General features: G+C 43.3%; 1 pseudogene; it reads left to right on the top strand.

Moving 5' to 3' along the window:
* Positions 1-6,964: 6,964 nt before the first annotated feature.
* LOC124671172 lies at positions 6,965-7,706 on the top strand (annotated as a pseudogene).
* Positions 7,707-8,927: the final 1,221 nt, after the last annotated feature.

The following is an 8,927-nucleotide window of genomic DNA, read 5'->3' as shown; positions in this document are numbered from 1 at the left end:
TCCCCCCCTGAAGAGTAGTACCATTAAAGCACTTTCGTAGGTGGAGTTATGTATCAGGATCCCCCTTGTATCGTAGAGCGATGAATGGTTCTTCAAACCAACGGTGTGTTAGCTTTGTAATATATGATGCTTGGTATGAATGAAAAAGTGTTGTCGGTTTTACCCCTGCAACACTACTCAAATCTTTAAGTTATGAACTTTTTAAACCTTACCAAAACAAAACATAGAAATTTCCCTCTTATCTTATCATCTACCTCAATGTTCAGATGGCCCCACCAACCCGCAACGCTACCCAGGATGCCATGATGCAACTGCTGCAGACAATGATGGCAGACCGAGAAGTCGAAAGAGCTGAATGCCAAGCCAACATCGCTGCGCTGCACCAGATAGCTCAGAACAATCAAGGCCATGGAAACCACGATCACCCTGGATCGAAGCTGAAGAATTTTCAGAATACCAACCCACCCATGTTCAATAAGACTGAAGAACCCCTAGATGCTGATGACTGGCTCCAGACCATGGAGAACAACCTTGAAGTTGCGGGAGTTGAAGCCGCAGAAAAAGTACTGTTCGCCACCCACTACACTCGTCGGACCTGCCGTAGCCTGGTGGACGAGTGCCCGTGCAATGAATGCGGGACAGATGATGACGTGGGAAGACTTCAAGATGAAGTTTAGAAAATACCATGTGCCCCAAGGACTGATCAAGAAGATGAGAGACGAGTTCCGCGAACTCAAACAAGGAAGGATGTCCGTGGTGGAATACCGCGACAGGTTTCTCACTCTGTCAAGGTACGCCCCGGATGAGACCGATACCAACGAGAAAAGGAAGGAAAGATTTCTGAACGGACTGCACGACGAGATGCAAACTGTGTTGGTGAACATTCCGTTCGCTGACTTGGAAGCCCTCGTGGACTCAGCCATACAAATGGAAGGAAAGCTGCACCAAGCCAACGAGAATCGCAAGAGAAGGATGATGAACCAGAGTGGACCCCACCATAACCAGAAGTACCGCAACAACTCCTCTGGAGGATTTACCCCAAGAAACAACAGGCCCCCTGCTCAGACGTATCGCCCCAACCACCCCAACAACAACGGAGGACCCCCGAAGCCCGGAGGTAACAACAACAACAGCCACAACAACAACAACCACCACAACAGCAACAACAACCATGGGAACAACAACCATACCAACACTGGCCCGAGGACCGGAAGCAATGCTACCCCCATCACCCCAAAGGACAAGGCAACAATCACCTGCTATGAATGTGGCACTGTAGGCCACTACTATAATGAATGCCCCAAGAAACTAGCCAAAACTGCCCCCAATACTGCTGCACCTGCCCAGCAACAACGTCGCTTCGCAGGTAGAAGGAACCAGAACAACAACAACGGCCGCCTCTACCACATGACTGCCACTGAAGCTCAGGAAGCACCCCAGACCATGCCAAGTATGTCTTCCTGTTAATCAAAATGCTCAATCTCTCTTAGGAACCTAACTTTTCTTAAAATCTCGGGACGAGATTTGTTTAAGGAGGAAGGGTTTGTAACATCCCAAAAATTTCAAAATAAAGACAATGAATTTCCCCTTTTTCCAAATTTTGGAACAAACAAAAACTTTTCTTGAATTAAGTTTGATGCATAGTACTCATGCTTAATTCTTGTGCTATTGCCATGTTTGCTTGTTAGAGTATTTTTGAAATGATCTTAAACCCTAAACCTCACCCCTCTTTTCACCACCCAAGTTAAAATAAAATAAAAGGTAATTAAATAAGAAAAGGTATATGTGCCTATGGCTATTTTTATAAATCTTTACCCTAGACCTTTCTACTTTGTTTTGAGGTTTGGAAAATCTTCATAAACCTTACCTAGTACTTATCAAACCAAATCCAAGGTGAAACAAAAGAAAATAAAAAAAGAAACTAAAAATGCCATAGAGGCATATGAGAGTAAAATGCAAACTTGTGAAATTGAGGATCTTGACCCTAGGACTTGTTGTGAATGGTTGGATCACTCCTATATACCATTTCAACACCCAACAACCTCAATTGGGTCAAGCCTAGTCAAATTAAAAATCAAATGCAACATATGCATAGAGGCATATGTGACACATAGCCATTTCACCAAAGTTGTTCCTATGCACTCCTACCTTGACCAAATGGTGTGAAACCCTCTCTAAACCTAATCTCACCCCAAATGGACCCTAACCCATGCTTAAGTAAAGCAAAGAAAAGAAAAATAAGAAATAAGCAAAATGGGAATTTCAACTCTTATGTGTTATGGCCATTTTTGCAAATCATTGAGCTAGACCTTTTTGAATGGTTTCAATGGTTGGGAAATGTTTCTAAACCAATAAGAATCACTTTGGAGTCAAGAAAAATCAAATCAAATGGAGAGAAATCAAATGATGAGAAAATCTCATTTTCACTCACATACAGTTAGCCAATTTTTGCAAATCTTCAACAAAGGCCACCATTGCTTGATATTTTGCTTGTAGAATACTTATATATCAAAAACAAACCCAAATGCATCAAAGAAACCAGAATCAAATCAAAGAAAAATGCATTTTCCAACTTACATATGATAATGGTCATTTGGCCATTTTATATTTTCTTCACCACTTTGCATCCCTGGATCTTGTTATTTCTAAACCAAACTTGGTCAACTCTTGCCATGTCATCCAAGACCTTGTCAAAGTGAGCAATTTTGGTGTTGACCATCAGTGCTGAAGTTGACCAGGTTGACCAGAATAGATTGAACAAGTGGAGACTTTGAAACTATGAGAAGATCATCCCAAATTTGAAATCTCACAAATCTTCACCAAATTGACCACCACCACCACCTTTCTCCCTCTTTAATTATATGATTGAGATCCACCAAAAAGAATTTCAAAATTTAAATAAAATTCCCATGCGGCCATTTCGTCGAACACTTGGCAGGCATAATTTCCAAATGCACACACACCCTTTTACCCACTGGTTTTTGGGCTAAACCACTTTAACTTTGTGATCATCACAACCCTGGTACCTCCTCTGCATCAGACCAAGCCTTTGGCACTGAGTAAAGTGAAGCCATGATCAGATTTTCAACCATGCCGTACCCATGCCGGCCACACTCACTCCATTTCTCCCTGGCCCTCCCCTCTCTCGAGCACCATGTCAAATGAGTCCCCTACACCTCCCTGAGCACGCCAGTACCCTCGCTGACTCAAGCCCTGCACGGCATTGGCCAGAACACGCACGCCCAGACCACGCCCAGAACGTGCCAGGCACGCGGTGAGCGCGCATGGACGACGTCCTGGACGCGCCAGAGCACGCGCGTGTGCCATCACGTCCGTCCTCTCCTGCACCCCTACGCCTACGTCGAGCACCGTCTCCACCTCCTCTAACCCGTAGACAAGCTCACTAGCTCGCGGAGGACCTGTCGCCGTCGCCATGATCAAAGGATTGCCGCGCTAGTACTGCAAAGTCGATGACCTCCCCTGCACGCCTCCGTCCGTCATTCACCGTGCCATCACGCTCACTAGCATCGCCTAGCCATCGCCTACCTCACGCGCCCCTCACCTTACCCTTTCGCGACCCCGAACGCCATCGCCACCGTCGACCTTGCCGCTCCACCTCGGCCTCACCTCAACTCTATAAATAGCGCCCCTCCCGCACTTCCTCCTCCACACCATTCCTGCTCCCCTCCTTCTCCTCGACCTCCTCCACCTCTTCTCCACATCGATTACGCCACAGAGAGCCCCAATTGAGCCGTCGATCGCCGGAGTCCACCACCTTGCAATCCCTCGACTCCGTCCACCTCCGCTCCTCCCACGGCTACCAGTAGATTCCTCGTCCTCGACAACCTCGTCTAGCATCCGCGCCGCCCCTCACCGGAGCTCCAGCATGCCGCCGACCCCCTACCTCCGCCGCTCCAGCACACCCCTCTCGACAATGAAGACGACGTAGCTGCACCGTCGATCCTCGATCTAATCCAACGGGCCAGGTTAGAGCATACCGTTTCGGTGGTAAAAAATCGCTGACCGCTAGGACCCCCATGTCAGCTGGCCCGCGGCTGTGAAACGCTGTTGGGCTGGATTCCATCTTTTCAAATCTTTCGGCCCAGTTACTTTCCCGCCTAAGCCCAGTAGCCCATTTCTGAATTAAATCGTTTCTGTTGAATTTCAATACTGGACCTTTGCTATAATTTGAATAGTTTCAAATCTACAAATCCAAAAATTGTGATTCAAATTGTTCCAGAAAGCTTATGAAATTGTCTAGCTAATCCCACTGGTTTCAACCTCATAGCTGGTGTAGTTTTTGAATAGAAAAAATAACAAAACAGAGACTGTTCAGTATTCAAATAAATCTTCAAAATCAACCAATTTGAATTTTGAAGTGAATCCAATTGCTATAATCCACATTTCACCAACTCTAATTTACTATGCAAAAATATCATATTAGTGATGTACATGATCATGGGCTAGAAGAAAAATATTGGCTATGTAGTCAATACTAGCCCATTTAAACTATTTCAACTTTTAGGGTTTTAAATCTATGAGGTGTAGCACCTCATTTAAATCATTTTCTCAAGTGATATGAAGTAATGTGATGACCTCTATTGCATAGGTTCATATTTGCTCACTTGTGGAATTTAAATCAAAATAGTAACTAAAATTGCAATGGTTATTTAAATCACATGAGATGATAAATCTCATTTAAATCATTTCTTCTCAAATGATAAGTGTGAAGTGTTGACCGTGGTCAACATGTGATCATACATGGTTATTTGAGAAGATTAAATCTTAAGAAGATTCAATGAGAGGAAATTATTTCTCACAAACTAAAGAGAAACCCTAACTCCAATTTCAATAAGAGGAAATTATTTTCCTAATACTAAAACAAGGAAACCCTAGCATAATTTTGTAATAAATGTTAAGTAGTGATGCTAGATCATTTGTGTGAGCCATTAAGGCTAATTAAGAGTACTTAAGTATTGTCTGGTGATTGTATCCTCGTATTCGTTTATAGACGCTAGTACCGGAGACTATCAAGAAGAGAGGGTATTCTACCAAGAAGAAGAAGAAGAAGAAAACTTTGATCACCTCACCCCTCAAGGCAAGCTAATATTCTTGCAAAGTTTCCATGTGCAAAGCTCTACAAGAGCAAGGCACCATTACATTTTACTTTATGGTCCCATCCCAAGTTTTATTCTTGCAAAGTTTTTACTTTATTTATTAAAGCTTCCTTTTATAGTTAACTTTGGTCTAAGTATAAGAGGAGTACAAGAGCATCAAACTTAGCCTAAATAGCTACAAGTAAATTAGCACCACTCATGCCTAGTTGCTAGTGCTAAAGATTAAAAGTGACTACTCTAGATGGGAACTTGTGAAAACCAATGACTTTGAAAACCTTGGAATGATGAGTCATTCTATTGAGAGATTTAGAAGGTGAATGTGACTTGTGAATAACTTGGTGAACTTTACAAAATCTGATGGTTGGGTTCGGATCCGATACCATTCCAATTTTACAAGTACCCCCACAATACCTGAATCTGGGTAAGGCTTAGCTGGAAACTTATGTATTTTAGTATGGGTTCCCTCTGAACAAGCGTCATAGGGGTTATGCCGAGGCTGCCTCCATTGAATGTGAAATGACGTGAAATGAGGTGAATGTCCTACCCAAGCCCCTGTGCAGTTCCCGGGTTGACGGTTTGTTTTCACCGGGAGGCCAAGCTCATGGGGAGAGGTGCCTATACTAGAGTATGTAAATGAAAGGTTAGGATTGGTAGTTCGCGTATCGCGTACGATAAATCAGGGCCAGCTTACCCTGACGAACTATTGCAATTGTTGTGGCACAAGTGTACAACCTCTGCAGAGTTTAACCTATTCGAATAGCCGCGTCCGCGGTCATGGACAGTTGGAAAGGCCATACTGTTCCATCATCAGAACTTTTCTAAAAATATGAATGGTGGCCTGTGATTTGAATTGAAAGGTGACTTTGACTTTGAATCACAACTGAGTTGTGGGAATGACACTAATGTTCCCACTGGAGTTAAGCTAGTCAAATGAAGAGTTGTTTACTAAAGTGCTTATGAAATAAAACTGGCTTTATGCAAATGAAACTAGAGCTTAGAACCCCCTTATTATAGTTGATAATACTTACACGAGTATTAGTTTGCGAGTACTTTAAAGTACTCATGGCTGTGTCCCTGGCTATTCAAATGGCCAGACTATGAAGAGGAATACCAGCACCCGGAAGAAGGACAGCAGGACGTCTACGACAACTAGGATCACTCCTGACGTCAACAGTTGCCTATGGAACAGATGGACCCAGACCACTACTATTTCGCTTCCGCTATGTGTTTTGTATTTGGATCTCTAGATCTCCTATGTTGTACTAAGACTGGATCATGTGATCCTTTGTTGTAAGACGATTATGGTATGTAATGAATGATGTGTTGTGATATCAATCTATTATGTCTCGCAAAAACAATATTCCTGGGATTGCGAGGAATGGCATAATAGGCATCTGGACCTAAAAATCCGGGTGTTGACACGCTCGATCCAAGTCGTGGGATGGCACGGCTTAGTAGGGATCGTGGCGATCGCCACGGTGAGTTTGTTTTCTTTGTTGAATAAAAGGAAGAATGACATGCGAAAATCAGTAGGTTGAGCACTGCACAAAACATCGTCTCTGTGTTCATTCTCTTTGGCACGATCCACAGGTACTTGAGGATCACTTTCTTGTCGTCGATGGGATCGCTGTGGACGTCCAGCTGATGGACCAACAATTCGGGGTCGTCGCTGCAAGACTTCGCCGAGAGGTGGATCCGAGGTCTCACCGTGATGGTGTGCAGTATAATAGAGTTGTTCTCCGCTCGCCACGAGATTATATATATATATATATATATATATATATATATATATATATATATATATATGCGTTTGCAGGGCATTGTACAACATGAAAAATACCCCGGAGATGATCGACCACAGCATAATGCTCACTTTGTCAGTTTATGTGGACAAGCTAAAAAAAGCCATAGCCAACACGATGGAGAAGGTGAAGACACCACGGGCTGTGGAGGTTCTGCAAGGATGGGACGAGGTCCACAGGAACACTCGGTGGATTGCGGACTGCTTCATTTCCTTGGGTGAAGCAGAGGGGATCTTAGTGTCGATCTCTTCTAAGGACTGCAGATTCCTTTACGATGCAAAGTGTGACACAATGCGTTATCTAAAGGACCTGCTCCTGAGAAAATCGGAGCTATGCTCGGATCCAAGCATGAGGTACCTCTTCCTGCTCAACAATTCCTATTTTCTAGTATCATAGATGATTGAGCCATGTGAACCTGGACATGATTGGAAACTTACACCTGAATGTGAAAAGTACATGAATAATTATGTGAATATGGACTTCTTGGGGACATGTGTGCTTGTGTATACCAAAGTCGAATTCCCCTGGGCCGCTCCGACGTTGGAGCAAAACCCGTTCACTAGCTAAATTCGAATCAGCGTTTAATAAGACGTACCAAGCTCAGAAGTTCTGGAAGGTTCCGGACCCTTGGCTCAGAGATGTTCTGCGGAGAGCTATCATCGAGAGAGTCGTCTCAAGTTACCGTGACTATCTGAAGGAGCATCCCGAGCTAGCGGAGCACGTTAGCCGAAGAAACAGCACTCCTGAAGTTTTGGAGGAGATGCTGGGTCAGCTATTTGAAGGATGAAAAGTGCTTATGCACTGAACAGAGTCACCTGATATATAAGAGGCCGGAGTTCATGTTTCGTCGTTGTATTTGTTTTGATTTTTTTCCATTAGCAGTGAAGTTGTAATCTAAATTTGGTTAGTACCTTAATCTCTAGATATTTTATCAAGTGGCCACAATCTGCCGGTGTCTGTTCTGATTTGATTTCATGGTTCCATGTCCAGTACTTTGACATTATGCTTCTGCGACAGTTTATAATTCGTAGATGATTTCCATATTTAGTACTGATTATACATCATTCTATACCGGCTTACTAAAATATGGTTCCTTCATTTTAACTGCTTATTGTTTCCCAGAGAGCCCCCTACTTCTGAACTAGAATGGGGAAGTTTGCCATAAAATATTTGCTATGTAAGTCTACTGTTTACATATGGAAATTCATCTGCATTTTGCATGAACTTGTGAGAGTTGTAATTAATTTCTGATTGTTATGAATGCACTACTGTGGAACTCTTTTGTCTCCTAGAGCGAATCTTGAAGGCTTGGGAATTTATAAAACTTTGAAGTAGAATACAATTGATGATTGGATCATATTAATATCATTTTCATTCTTGAGCTAAGCTGACAATGTCCACACCTTGCATCCTCATCACAGATTTGCCACATCCTTTTGACAGAAAAAAAAAGAATCCACAAAACATCAAGACTTTCCCAATAAAAAGCATAAAGAGCTTCATGTTACACAAATCACAACACAGTTGGATTACATTGGTCATGGCTGGGTCAATGAAAGGATGTCAGCTGGCGGTTTTGTATTGACTATAGACGCCTAAATTTGATTACCGCGAAGAATAAATTTCCCCTGCCCATTGTCGACGAATTGCTTGATGAACTTGCCGGTGCAGCTTACTTCTCTAAGCTTGATCTAGGCGCCGGATACCACCAAATCCGTATGCGTGAAGAGGATGACGTGAAGACAGCTTTCAAAACCCATCACCGGCACTTTCAGTTTCGGGTGATGCCGTTTGGTCACACAAATGCACATGCCACTTTCCAGTGTCTGATGAATACAGTCTTCTCAGAGTACACTCGCAAGTCAGTCATTGACTTCCTCGACGATATCCTAGTGTAAGGAGCATGAAGAACACATGCGTCAGGTTCTGACGCTGCTCCACCAAAACAAGCTCTACGCCAAAGCTTCGAAATGTTCCTTTGTTCAAGATAGAATTGAGTATCTCGGGC

The sequence above is a fragment of the Lolium rigidum genome, chromosome 7, assembly GCF_022539505.1.
Source record: "Lolium rigidum isolate FL_2022 chromosome 7, APGP_CSIRO_Lrig_0.1, whole genome shotgun sequence".
NCBI classification, from domain to species: Eukaryota; Viridiplantae; Streptophyta; class Magnoliopsida; order Poales; family Poaceae; genus Lolium; species Lolium rigidum.
The sequence above is the reverse complement of the archived record's forward strand: the minus strand, read 5'-3'. Positions and strand labels throughout refer to the sequence as shown.